This window comes from Ambystoma mexicanum, chromosome 5p, assembly GCF_040938575.1.
Source record: "Ambystoma mexicanum isolate Mex_15411 chromosome 5p, UKY_AmexF1_1, whole genome shotgun sequence".
Classification (NCBI taxonomy): Eukaryota; Metazoa; Chordata; class Amphibia; order Caudata; family Ambystomatidae; genus Ambystoma; species Ambystoma mexicanum.
The window spans coordinates 705108670-705123738 of NC_090930.1; positions in this window are offsets into that span (position 1 = coordinate 705108670).

Below are 15069 nucleotides of genomic sequence, written 5' to 3' on the forward strand. Positions count from 1 at the left end.
CTGCAGTGTTTCCTGAATCCCTTCCTCTCCTTCTCTGAACAGGGGGTAGTGCTTAGTGTGGTGGGACGTACTGCAAATCATTTTCACATAAGGAGGGTGGCACACTAACAATAGCCAAGAGGGGGCTCTGCTCTTTTCTGTATTGCACCATTATGTCACAATGTATACAAATCGCAAGGCTTATTTCCCCATCAATATTGTCATCTTCAAAAGGATTCTCGCCTGTTACTGTTGTGGAGGTCAGTTCCTAGTACTACAATCCTTCTAGAAGACACAAGCAAACTTGCCAGATCTAGTGATAAGATTGTGCCGGCAAGAACTTCGGGAAGCTCTATCGGTCAGAAAATGAAATCTGCAGGTACTCTCCATTTTATTCTTGTAACCTGAGGGACAGCTCAGGTAAGTACTCTGATACCATAAACAAACATGTCTGTGTTGACAGGTATTCCCCCTACTACCATCTCACTGGCCACATCATGTATAACTAGCATTGCCCGGAAGGAGTACATGCCAGGGGTGGTGCAGACGATCTTTCTGTGTTTGAAAGATATTGTCACGTTCAATTTGCTAAGCAGGTCCCTGCCCAGTAATTTGATGGGGGAACACTAAGAGTAGAGGAAGGGTGCTTGTACAACCTTCCCTCCTACCTTGACATCTAAATCTTTTGTCTATGGAACCGTTACTACAGCCCCAGAGAATCCATGTGTTTCGAGAGCTTTTCCTGATAATGGGAAGTTTCCTTCACTAATGCACTACTTCTCTGCTCCCGAATCCACCATACATACGAATTGCTTATTTCCTATCTCTGCTCCCACTAGTGGTTCCTCTTCTGGCCAGTACTGGACAGGCAAGTGGTCTCTGTGGGCTGTCCTAGTCGGGGAAGGTGTCAGTCCCTGGGAACAAGAAGGGGTTCCCCCTATCACTGTGGCTCCCTGGTATGGGGCTGCTGCTCCATTGGGGGCAGTGGCGAAGGGGTGTCTGTTTTCCGCAGCCTGTTGGTTGGGGTGGGAATGGTGTGGCTGCATGGTCTGTTGCTGGTGTGGTGGTTGGTAAGGGTCGGGGATTTGGGGAAGTAACTGCGTATATGCCTAATGTATTGCATGCAGGATTAAGGATGTCCCTTGAATGGGCCCTTGGGGGCTACCTGAGTTATCATATCCATAGTGTGGTTGGTTGTAGTTATAGTTCCCTCCCTCTCTGAGGCAACAGTCTCTCGAGAAGTTACCCCACCCCCGCATGACCAACACTGCCCTGGTGTACCACCCCTTGGAACCCACCACATCCTCATTGTGGCCCTCTTTGCCACTAGGGCCTGGAAACATGTTGGTTTCCTCCCCACTGCACTTGTTCATTGTCTGCCCATACCGCTGCCATCATTGCCTGTGTTGCGACAGAGACACACCCTTCCTCTCCCATGTGTTCTGGGGGCAGTGCTGCTGATGCCACTGCTACTTTCACTAGTTTATTTTGAACTATTTTCACTTCCTCCGCCTGTCTTCTCTGAATAGATTTCTTTTCATGCTCGGTGATCCTGCTACAATGATGCACTATGATGCTTTGAATGAAAGGCCATCCCTTTGCTTCCACCCCAGCTTTCTTATCGAGTTCCTTCTGCACCTCCTTGGGCATCGCCTTTTCACTATAATGAAAAACAAAGACATTGATTGATCCCAGGCACTGCCCGTTTCGGCTCTCCACATCTCTTGAACCCTAAGAATGTACTTCTGAGCATCTTCCTCGTCCCCCATTGTGTATTGCATTATTGATTGTAAATCGGGGGTGTCTGGGAACATCAGTCACAGCTCATCCCACACTAGCGCTCTGATCTTATTGAATGAGGCCCCATCATGGGCATCATTGTTTAGTGTTACTCCCAGGTAACCCGCTGTAATCTACACTGTCTCTGCCTGATTTCCACCTGCTGCTACCAACAAGCTTTTATTGTACCCTATGGCTAGGGTACCCTGCAGTGTGTTTCTCAAAGGCATAAATCCATTTCCCAGCTCATACGGTGAGTTGGGGGAGGGCCTTGAGGAGGTTGTTTTGGTCCATTTGCGCCCAGACGACATAATGGGGTCGTCTGCACCTTTATCTATTAAGGGCATTTGCAACTTCATCCTTCCTTTCCCACTTTTGACAACACTTCCATTTTTGCCAAATGCTATTCTACCAAACCTTTCCCTTAACCTTCTGTCCCATAGGCTTTCCACTCTCAGTGTGGTCGTGGGTGCCTGCTCGGTCTCACCCTTTGTGTCTTCTTCTGTGTCATCAAATTCACTCCAATACTGCTCATTCCCTCATCGGGACCCCATATTCTCATACACCAGGCTGTCTGTTTCCCCCTCCCACTGTACATGAACAGCCCTTATGGGGGTACTGTAAACTCTGAACAGGAAATCACCTGACTTCCATTCATCTCTCGGCAGCTGAGGAGGAGTTCCTGGGGGCAACATCGGAACTTCTGCCGCCCAACCTAACCTAGCTAACTCTGTATGTGTAGTGGCCAGTGCCATTTCAAGGTCTCTCGCATTTATCCCTGTATGGGTGGACACCTCAAAGGGTGCAATATACGGCAGGGGTAGGGCCGTGCTGGGACCGGCCACCATTTTTCCAGCAGACACATAGCCTCAACCCGCTCTAGTCTTTTCACTTCATGTTTTGGGTGAAAGGGCTAAATTTGATTAACATGCACAAACTGTTCCACTGTTAATTCTCCCTCCTGTTTAGCAATTCTGTAGACCACATGTGAAACCTTATCTACAATTCTATAGGCCATTGCCATACTGCAAGGAATTTAGAATTTTTATGTTTACTGTTTCTGAACGTAAACTTGTATATCTGGTCTCCTATTACATATTCTCTCACAGATCCCTTCCTATCATAATATGTCTTTGCACTGTCAGCAACCTTTTCCAAATTTCGCTGTGCAAATGCAAATGCATATTGCAAATGCTTTCTCAATTCTTCCACATATTCATGAATTGTGGATGCATTTACAAGCACCTTTGCATTTGTTCTGTAAAGTTAGTGATTTAGAGGGTGTTGATTTGAGAGCCATTAGTACCAATGGAACCCATAAATCCCAACTAGATCCTGCTTCAGCTACAAACATGTTCAACATATCAACTATCGCTACTATAACCGCTTCCCTTTGCTGATCTTGTCACAGGACCGACATAATCGACTTACAAATCAGATCATGGGAGTGTCACACCTCTTTTCATCAATAGTGCTCTATGGACTGGTGATGCAGGTTGAAACTGTGCACACACTAAACACCCTCATGTGTGGCCATTAGGCATAATCTTTTGAAAATGTCCAAAGTTTTCTGTGAACCTCTGTGTCCTGCAGATATGTCATTGTGGGCATGATCTAACATCAATCCCTAAAATGGCAAAGCCACTACCCATTGGATTTGGCCTGTCACGGATTCACTAATCATCAATCCATCTTGTAACCTAATTCTCTTTTGTTTTTTAATAGCACCCTTAATTCCTCTTTCTCTTTGCAGTCCTCTTCACTCAGAGGCTTTTGTTCTGCATCTAGCAAATGGTTATAGAATGGGCCTAGAATAAGATGTTCCCTTTTCGCTTTGATCAAGTCTTGATTCGGAGTATCAAAACTCCCTTTTGCCACAGGCTGTTCACCGTTTTTTTGAGTTTTGGAACTTGTTATCGCAGCTACCTTTATTTCACCGAGCAGGTGTTCTTTGGGAAATAACTCCCCCCATTACAGCTCAAATTTTCGCAAATTGATCTGCCTGATAATTTGCTTCCTTTTCCTCACCTGGTGTTTTCAAATGACCACATATTTTCCTCCAATGGATTATCATTTTCTGACACATGTGTTCCTATGGCCTGAATCATATTGCCAGGTTTATGTGGCTACTCGTTATAGGTGAGCATACCTTTCACCTTCCGGTCAGGCAAATATTCCACAAAACTATTTTGTGCATAATTAGATTCAGTTGCAAGAACTATTTCTTTGAATCGATTTTCTACTGCTGTAGACATTGCCTTGTAAATAGCAGCCAGCTCTGCAACTTGACTACTTTTGGGGCCTATCCTCATGCTTGCTCTTGGAATATTGTCATATAAAAACCATTTGTTTCCTATTCCTGCTAGGAGCTCTTTTTCGGAATCATTTTCTACATGATATGCACATCTATCTACATACACAGTTGGTAGATCCTTACATGTTTCTTCGTTGAATGTCTTGTGTGGGGATTTCTCAAATTAATTCAAACTTTTATCTAGCTCTGAGTCATCCGGTGCATAGATATTTACACAATCATACAACTCTGCTAGTCCTTGAGCAAATGAGCTCTTTTTATTTTGTCCATATCTCACCTCTACAGGAAATCACTGAAGTGCTAATATCAAGGAAGTCATTTTTGAGTGGGCCAAATTTCTTGATCTGATTCTCTTACTTTGCAAAAATTGCAGAGGCTGGTGATTTGTTTCACCAATCACCCACTCCCCTTGAATTATGGTGCAGAAAAGTTGTAATGCCCAGAAGTGGTCAAAAGCGCTTTTTCACATTCACTTCTTCACATTCACTAAATTTGGTCTCTACCTGTGACAATGCTTTGCTAGCATATGCAATCGTTTTGTTATTCGCGTCATGTTTTTGATATAACACTTTGTGGGATGTATTGACCCACTCTGCTATACTATGCGGCATCGCTCTGCTATCTATGGTGCAAGAAACAGCAGAAATGGGGGCACAACTTTTGTGCATGCCAAAACCTCCAAAACTGCATTTTTCAACACACAAAAAAACAGCTGCACAACCTGTCATTCATGGTGCCTGTGTGCAGAGCACACACTGAAGAAAAAGTGCCAGTGGGCTCCATAACAAATAAACATAGAGTGCAGAAGGAGCAGCAGCGCTTTGCAAGTGAAACTCCAGATTTTGCCTGTAAATCACATTTACTTGGCTGCCAAAACTCCAAAATGCCTGTACACAACACTTCTCAACACTCAAAATATTTCTTGGTGCTAAAATCCATTTAACCTAAGGAAGCACTGTGAATGTGCAAAGTCCTGAAAGGTTAGGAGAAAAACATTTTTCATCAAAACTGGATTGCCTGTGAATGACAGTTCCTGTCAAAAATCTGAGTGCAGTACACTGGGCTACCTGTGAATGACTGTTCCTGTAAATTGGGCTCTCATGATTAAACTTCAAAGTTATTTAAACTAAAAGTTTGCCGGATTAGCAAATATAAAAGGATTGTTGCTGAAAGAAACACATATTTCAGTTGTTTTTGAACCCACAGGTTTAAATCTAAGAAAGTAATTTATCTAGGTCATCTGATGCAAAATGTTTGTTTTCTGCTGGAGTTCAAATCAAGAAATTAAGAATAAATTAGCCTGGCTGGGCTACAAGAAGTGGAAAAACAGGTTTCCCCAAGGGGAGGGCATTCCTCTCAGCATATACTCACTGATGTATGATAATTGTGGGGAAGGACAGACTTTTGTCTGCAGCCAGAGACTGAACAATTACAGATTCTCCAGTCCAGGAAATGGATATCACAAGAGGTTGTAAACTTGGCTTGCAGAAGGTTCCCAAAGATAGGGGCTACTCCTTGAGATCCAGGGAGAGACAAAAGGTGGACCATTTGCTGCTAAGAACATGGAATGAACAATTTTTAGAGACTCATAACTTGTTATCAGAAATGATTAAAAATATCAAAAGGGCAGATTTGTTAGTCACATTTTTGGCACTACATTTCAAAATGTGGTGGAACTGTGTAGCATATTCTGAACAGGAATGGCGATATATGTGATTTTATGGGAACTATATTTATGCTAGAATTGTTAAACTTTACACACACATCCCTATGGTAGACACACATATTTGTGGAAATTTGGAGAAAGGTTGGAAATTGTTTTCATGAAGAAATGGGCAAAATGCTGCAGAAAGGCGAAACAAGATCTCACAGCTGTTGGATTTTGATGAACAGATACTACATAAAATATGGAATCCTTGTGTGTGATTTTGTCGAGGTTACAAGTGTATAAATATGTATTTGGGATAAAATTTGATTTTGATACTAGTGGCTAGGGGAGGTTTCTAAGGATTGTAAAAACCAAACCATAAACTTGACATCACCTGTGTTTGAGCCAATCACTCAGATGCAAGGTGGAGATGAGGCTCTGATCCAATCCCAGTCCACAGGGGTGAGTTTATTTAAGCCAGCCCATACACCCATTCTTGTGATGTCATTTGAAAGGATAAATAGAGACAGCTGACAACACATAGGGACTGACTCTTCTGATTCCAGTGAAGCACTCTGATCCAGCATTCAACATCCAGCCTTCAACATCCTTCCAGATCCAGATGCCATGGGCGAGGCCAAGCAGTAGCTGAACCATTTTCAGCAAGGCCTCAATCTTCAACTTATCCTCACAACCCAGTGTGGCAATGTGGTGTGGGAAAGCATCCTGAAACTAGCATCCGGAAACTATCTGGCTTGTTACCATAATGCTTGCCTGATTAAGTCGCCATCCCACTGATTGAAATACCCAGAAACAAGAAGGGCAGATCCTGTGTAGTTCCGGTGACCAGCCTAGCTGATCCATTCCGGTGCCTGATGTGCTGTCTTTCCTTGATAGATCCATTCCATTGACCAGAACCGTAAATGTCAAAAATCTTAAATCCCATTGGATTTTGAGTATTAATAGAACGTTAGACCCCTATTGTATACCTTGCATTATCTTGTTCCATTCTGATCTCTAATCTATCCCTATTTTCCTAACCAGTAACAGGGTCAAAATCTTTAGTGCTATGCAATTCTGTAAAGTTGCTAAAGCGCCATTTTCATAGTCATCTTTATTTGTGTAACTCTGATCCATAAATCCCACTTTGAGTGTTTGGACTGGTGCCGCCAGGAAGGTGATGGGGATCTGTTACTGAAGTCATGAATCAGTCTCAGAGCTTACTTCGTCCGAACTTGGTTGCCTAGCCTGAACGCTCTAGCCTTGAACGAAAACATAAGCCATATTTTCTGATTCTAAACTGAAGTCTGTGTCCAAATTTGTGTCTTTATTTATTTATTTTTCTTTTTTTGCGTTTGTTCCGAATGGAACTATGCAAAGCTCTTGATCAACTGGTTTTCAAATCTTGAGTATCCTCAGCCTAACATTTTCAATGTTTCTTGTATGATCTTCACCGGGGAAATTTGCCATGTTGTTCTGTCGCCTCCAATTAGTCTGTGCCACCACTGGTCGATGTCAAAAGGCCCATTTGCCCGGAGTGGATCGAGGTAGGCTGATCTTATCTTTTGGTTCCCTGGGCAAGTCATTAGTAGATGACGTATGGTTTCCTTTTCTGCTCCATAAAAGCGGCATCCACATGAGTCTGAGATACCTCTGATGTAGCGGATCTCATTGGTTTCAATTAGGTTTAGTCTTATCCTGAGTAAGAAATTCCGGGATGGTCTATTAGGAAATTGTTTAATAAACCTCTGTAGTTCGTTTACTTTGCACAGGGTCTGTTGCAGATGAGCTAACAGTTTGTTGTCTGATGCTTCGATTTGAGTATTGGCCCAGTCGAGGTTTTTGAGTTTTTCGCACACTCTGACTGGATTAGAGTGTAGGTCGTCTTCAGAGCATGCGACTGAGTCCAAAAGAGCTACATTTTCCTCTCTCCATTTTGTCAACATTTTCACCGAAAGGGATTTTGTTTCATCACCTATCATTGTGTAGAGATGCACTTTCGGTAGAGCAATATTGAGTTGATGGTTACCGTGCCTGCTAATGAGAGAAGGCTAAGTTTGCGGCGAATTGCATGCATTGAAGTTGAGTTTGGCAGGCATAGGACCTTTTTCCAAAAGAGGCCTTCTAGTTTTGGCCAGAGGTTTTTTGGTATCTCAGGCATGGCTTCTGTGCCGTAAGTGATAGAAGGCACCACCTTTTTTTTGTAAAATTCGATAACCGGAATCATTGAAAATATTCCGTATTTTAGGTCTATGGCTTTTCCTTGTGCCCCCAACTTTTTAGTTTTGAGTTTCAGACTGTCTTGCATTGCACTTTCTGTGCGGGAACTGTCTAAGTTCACACCCAAGTATTTGAAATCTTTTATTCTCTCGATTTCGGTGTTTTCTAGGTACCACTTGTAATTGTCGGTTTTTTTTGGCGCTGATTCCAGAATTAGTATTTTAGTTTTTTCTTTGTTAATTAGGAGGTTGTTTTCCTCTGTGTAGTGAAAAAGATTTGTTAATTGTCTCTGCAATCCAATTTGAGTCTGTTCGAACAGAACCAGATCGTCGGCATACATGAGCCTGCTGATGTGTACTTTGGCCAATTTCGGTGGAAAAGTTTTTGTGAGATCTTCAGTTTCTCCAAAGTCGCCCATGTATGCTAGGAATAATTCAGGGGCAAGAGGGCAACCCTGTTTTACCCCTCTGCTCGTCGGGATTACTGCAGAGACTTGGCCTTGGGGACTCAGTCGCACTCGCAAAGAGGTGTTTGTGTGCAGTGCTTTTAGTGGCAAAATAATTTCCTTTGGGCAGTTCCATCCTTCAAGTTTTGTCCAGAGTCGGGACCTGTCTACCAGGTCAAAGGCCTGGGAAAGGTCGACGAAGGCCATGAAGCATCTGGATTTTCATTCAATTGCTTTGCTCTTTAAGGTGCTGATAGCGAGGATATTCGCCGATGTGCCGACAGTTTTCTTGAAACCAGTTTGGAATATGTCATGGCATGGTGCCAGTTTAGCCCAGGCTTGGAGTCTTTTCAGCAACAGTGCCCCAAAAACTTTTCCAATACAATCCAAAAGTGCGATTGGACGGAAATTCAGTGGGTCGCCCACGTCCCCCTTTCTGTAGATTGGGACTATAATCGCTTTAGTCCATGAAGATGGAATGGATTTTGTTTTTGCACAGCGTTCGAAGATCTTTTTTAAGAGAGTTGACCATTCTGTTGGGTTTTTTTTAGGTCCATATTAGAGATCCCGTCTGGACCGACCGCTCTAGAGTTTTTTAGTTTTTTCAGGGTTTCGAAAATTTCTTCGTAGTCGTCCAAGTTTAACCAACTTGAAAGGTCTTTTTCGATGTAGTCGACATTTTCATTTGGGGGGGCTTTGAAAAGGGTTTGGAAGTGATCGATCCATTTCTGTTCCCCAATCGAGTTGATGATGGAATTTTTGATTGATGGATTTGAGGACTTTATAAGAGACCAGAATTCTCTGGCTTTGTTGCCACAGATCATTTTCAGGAGTCTTGCTGGTAAAGGAGGGCACGATGGTTTTTTATGCAGTTTCTGTAGTTTCTGGTAATTTCCGACAGCTTTTGCTCCTGTTTACTGGGCGATGATAGTTTCAGCTGTCGCTTAATTCTTCGGAATTCGCGTCTTTTTAGGACCAGCTGTTCATTGTAGCTGTGTTTGTGTGTGGATTCGGGATTTTGAGAGTTCCTTTTCTTTGTCGCGAAAGCCACAAGAAGGGGCACATAGTCTGGTTTGGGATGTTTCTCTGACAGACCCTCTTCTGAGTATCTTTCTGAGAGCAACCTCACTGCTGATATTGAGAGTTTTAGGCAGTTTCCTTGGTTGTTTACTTCCATACCGTATGATTCATCCTTGGTTCTCTGGAAGTTAGTAGACCAAGTTGTTGTTAATTGATTGTGGTCACTAGCCGTCGTTTTGTAGACCTTGAACGTTTTTATAGTCTCTATAAAAGGGCGGGACACGTATATGTAGTCGATTGTTGCTTTTGACGTTCCCTGTTCCCATGGGGATTGTGTCGAGGTTCAAGATGTGTCGTGATGACATCAGCTTACACCAGAGCTTACTTCTCTGGGCTGCAAGTGTGGATATTGGGTTTTTACCCTCTCTCGAGCCTGGTTGAATGCATGAAATATTAAGGTCTCCACAGATGATAAGAAATGGAACCAGGCGAGTTGACAGGATTTCGTCGATGGAGTCTTCCATCATTTGGATGAATTCCTTTGAATCTATGTTTGTAGGATTCCAATAAGAGTTTAGGATTGCAATTTCTGAGTTTCGCTTCTTTCCAGGTTCTTCGAGTTCGATAAGGACTGCTAGTATAGATAGATTTGTCAACAAGGTTTCTTTCATTTTTATGCCGGCACCGTTTCTGCAGGCCACGAGCAGACCCAAAGATGGACGGCCCAAAGCGCCCTTTTTTGCAGGTGCCAAGACTAGGTCGTATCCGTCTAGAATCGGTTTGTCGGTGAGCCATGTTTCCAGAAGGCAGATCACGTCACATGATGCTAAGTCCGCGTCATTCTGGGTCGTCAGGTGGGTGTATCCGCGTGTATTCCAAGAGCACAGTTTTAGCGTAGTCTGGGAATGGTCGGCTTGCAAGATGTCCTTGACGTGACTCTGCCGACCTTCGCATTGCTATTTGTTCATAGTTTTTGAAAGTGCTTTTGGCAACCAGGACCAGATTCCCTGTGAATTTTGTTTCAGTTTTAAAGTTTCTGGCACTTTCAATTGTTCTGGATTTTTTGGTCGCGGTTCCATAGGTGTTTGTTTGTTCCGGTTTTCATTGTTCCCCTGGTTCCGTGGGTTAAAGCTTGGACTTCGGTCTCTGTTTTCCCCACTTGTCAATACTCTTCGGTTTCTTCTGCGGGGGCTTCTTCTTTGCTCTTGAGACGATTTCTTTTTATAAGAGTGGTCTTCGCTCTTTTTACTTGTGTGGTCTAAGTTTGCAAGTTTTTCTAGCACATTTGTCTGTGTTTCTCTGTGTTCTGTGGGTGATGATGGAATTTCAGTCACCCTGAAACCAAGTTCATAAAATTTCTCAGTTTCTTTGATTATTCGAGGGTGTATTTTCTTTGAGAAAATGTACAGGTATGTTTTTGCTCTGCGGTTCGAGTGGTAGGGATCCACTAATTTCAAGTCCTCCGATTTGATCTGACGTAGCGCTGGAATGAAGCCAAACAGGGTTAAGACCCCTTGTCTGTTGAGGATAACTTCATCACGGTTTTCTGACCGCTGTTCGATTTTTAGGTGCCAAGCGCTTTTTTTGCTGGAGTTTCGTCCGTCATGGTAAGATTCAGTTTTTGATTTATAGTGAGTTCTCCTTTTGGGGTCCTTAGTCTTGAGCCGGTGGTCATTCGGGCTCTTTTTGTCCGCCGTGCGGCACGGATCCTCTCTCGCAGGATTCCTGGCTCTTTCTCTTGGTTCATGTTGGGGTTCTGATTTTGGGGTCCCTCGATTCGGTAGGGGAGACTCTGAGTTTGTGGAGAATGAGACTTTCCTATGGTCTGTCTTAATTTGGTTTGTATTTGATGGTTTATGAAGAATGTTTCTTCGTTCTTCCATGGTTCGGAAAGGTGGACTCTGTGATTCATCGGGCAAGGAACTGGACTGTGTCTTTGTATCTGTTTGGTCTTTTCTAGTGGGCATGCTGCTTGTAGGTTCCTCCTCCAGGTGTTCACTGAGATTCATGAGTTGATCGTCCTCTAGGAAGTCTTCAGTTGTCTTAGGCGAAAACTTTTTTCTTGAATTGTTCGGGATCTGAAAAACAAGCGGAGGTCGTTGTGGAGTCCATAGACAGTCCTTGTTGTTTTGGTTCTGCTTTGGCTTCTGCAGTAGGGGCCCTGATTGTCGCTTTTCTGTTCTTGGTGGCGATGGACCTTTTTGTGGGCAGAAAATTGGATAAGCCTGGTCGTTTTCGATCAATTGCGTTTGATTTGTCTTCAGACTCGAAGCTGCTTCTTTTCCGCTTGGCTGAATTTGAGTTTCTTTTAATCTTGGAGGAGTTTCTTCGCTGATGTGAATGACTTCACTTTGGGCATACAGCACGGCACCATTTTTGGTGATTGGGTGGTGTTTGTTGATCACAATTGCGGTCGTCGGTGAAGATGTTGGTTGGTTATGAGTTTGCGTTGAGGAAGTAGACCTCTCTTGGTACAGCACATTGTCTCCTTTCGGTTTTCCTTTTGAAGATGCTGTGTGTGTTTTCAGGCGTTCATCCAATGCAGTTATATAGCCTTTGAGGAAGATCAGTTTTGTATACATCATTGCCTGCATGGTCGTGTGATCTTTCAGGTTTTCGCTGATTGATTCGTATAAGTTTGTGAAGGGTGCCAAGGCTATCGATACTGCAGACATAATTGAGATGAAGTCTAGTTTCTTTTTTGCTGGTGAATCATTTGGGGCCCCTGATGGGTGGCTGTTTGGATTTTGATTGTTGGTTATTGACTTTCTTGCTGAGATGTTGGAAAAGGGGTCTGGAGAGTCCAACCTAACCCTGCTTTGGATACCTCTCTGTGTTTTGGTCGACTCGGCCCCTTGAGGAGGTCCGCTCGTCCGTTTTCTCTGGTCGTTGTTGTGGTTTAACTCCATATTGTTAGGTGTTAAAGGAGTCTTTTCAGAGGGCGGTGGTGGACTTTTGGGGGACGGTCCACGAGGGGCCCTTGTTGGGGTTGGCAATTTGGCATGCTGGCTCTTGGCCTGGGCCTGAGGCCCCCCCGTATAGTTCAAGGTTGATTTCTGGGCTGGTGGAAGCCCGGGGGGGACTCCTCTGGGGCCTTTTCAGCTTGAGTCACTTGGGATCTTGCAGATGTTTGTTGATGAGGTGCGTCCGCACAGGGGGCACTTTTTTGTGGTTGAGGAGGAGAATCCTGCATTTGGCCATGCGGTTCTGGTGATACTGGAGCTGCTGGATTGGGGGGAGACATGGATTTTGGAGCAGTGCTAGTAGGGAAGTGAGTTTTCCTGGATTTCTGAGGTGGTTGACAGGAATTTATGGCTTCCAGTATCTCTGCGTCTGTAAGGTCTTCTTGGGCGACCCTTGCTGCCGGAGCAAAGGCGTTAAAGAAGTCTGTTACCAGGTTGGCTACTGGGGTTTTACCCTGGTCCAGTGCCCATAGTTTTCTTAGAGTTTTTGTCCCAGGATTTCCGATTTTCCGAGAAGGATGTGTCGGTGGTTTCTCTTTCTGGGTGTTTGACGTTGTATTTGCTTTTATCTTTTGTCTGGGGTTTTTCCCCTTTTTTGGTGATGCCGTTTGGCTCCGGCGCCGTTTCTTTTTGTTGGTCATGATTTCCAGCACAGGGATATCAGGTAAGACCTTTTCCTGCTCCTTTCCCTGCTGAGAGAAGAAAGAGTCAGCCTCATGGATCTGTGATAGGTTGTGCGATTTTGCTGGTGTCTTTGCACACATTTTTTTTTGTCTGGGGTGCATGAATCATAGCGCTGATTTGCACTATATTTCCTTCACTCGCTTCTGTTTGGGGCACTTTTTTAAGTGTTTCAATGGGCTGCTGGCCCTCTGTGGACTCCAGGTCAAAGGCGGGCCTTCGTACTAAGAGCGTCTCCACGGTGGCTTTGGATGCCGATGAAGTCAGGGAAGTTTGATCTCCGGGGCCGCCCTCTCCACACTGGAGTCCGCTCGCGGCTCCATCACTGGGCCAACACTCGGCTCTCCTTGGCGGTGCACTCGTGCCCCTCCCCTCAGGCTCACCACGCCCGCCCCTCCCTCCGGAGGAACCAGGAAGCGGGAGCGAGAAGGAGGAGGCAACGGGGGCTGGCATAGTTCTCAGCGGAGCTTCTTGGAGCCGTGGTGACCGTCCGGGGGTCTGCGACTCCTGCTCGGTTCTTCCGCGGTCCCCCGCCGGCTGTTCCTCCATTGCAACGATCTCCGGCGAAGGTAGGAATGGAGGCTTCAGTTTGTCTTCTGTTGGTATAATGGAAGTGTCTTTTTGAGTTTTTGTTGACAGTTGGCGATTTTTCTCAGGGAAACGCATTCCCAATTTGTCAGGGGCTACTATTTGACGCGTGCGGGCACTGCGTAGCAGGCGCCCTTCTTCCGGATCCTGGGTCAGAACATCTTGGTCCACAGACTTAGGTGAATCGGCAAGCCTGCCAGCCATGACAGGCTGGACCAAGCTGGACCCGCAGTCTTCACGCCCGAGTCAAAGGTTATGCCGGACGGTGCAGCCAAACAGTATGATAGGGGTTGCGTTTCTTTGTTCTGGGGTCGTTGTTTTGTCTCAGGTGGCCGCTTTCACCAGTTGCGTGCACGTATGGAGTCAGTAACAGTATGGTGTATATTGAGTTACTGGGCACTACTCACATGTGTTCGTAGGCAGTAGCTATGATTTACCATTGGTGATTAATGGAAGCGTGTTATACGGGGGGCAACGTTTATCGGTTTTCCGGGTGTCTTACCGTGGTTCAGTCGCTCTCGATGGTCTTAATGATCCTTTTTCTAAGCCAAGCTAGCGAAGCAAAGGGGTTAAGGCAGGGGGTTAAGACAGCCGTTTAACCCGCGAAAACCTGTCGAACACCGGCAAACACCACTTGCCCTCCACTTTCGTGTCTTTATTTTTGAAAAACACCTCTCACTAAAACCTCTATAACTCCCTCAGCTTTTAAGATAGAATGGAATTTCAACTCAGACTTGTACCTAACATCCTTAGCTATATCTACAACTCAGAATGGTATTGCAAAACAGTGTGATTGATCCGTTATATCAAAAATCGCATAGGTAAAAGTTTACTGCAAATTGACATTTGGAAACATTTTTACATGTGTGAATTACCTTTAAATTATTTCCCACTTGGCCTTTGAGATCCCAACTGTTTCATATTTTGTGTCTGTTTGCATCTGTTCAAAGCGGCTCCCGTAGGAATTTATAATAATTTAAGTATTTTGAACATATTTTGTGTTTTTGCTCAGCCATTTTTCAAAGCCATACTGACAGTTGAAAAGTCAAATCTGTTTTTCTCTTGTGTTTAAGGGGGGGAAGGTGGGAGTGATATTCTGTTTGGTCTGCATTATTCCTGAATACCTGCTCTCTCCTCACATCTATTTAAATTGCCTACTGGTGGGTTGAGGGGTGTTGCAAGGGGAACCCTTAACCAAAGTGCTATTGGTTCCAAACCAACTCAGAAGTATTCTTTTCTTTGCCACATTATTTTTTGTGTTCATTACTTCCTTCCTAGTGCATTAAAGATATTATTCATTGTTCCTGTCACTCTATTGGTGATTGTTGTTACCTATTAAAAATATATTGTGATTTTAAATTCAAAATAAATAAACAAATATTTCCCTTTACAACTAGCCTGATTCCTGGTTCAGTGTAACCTGGTGGGGGGG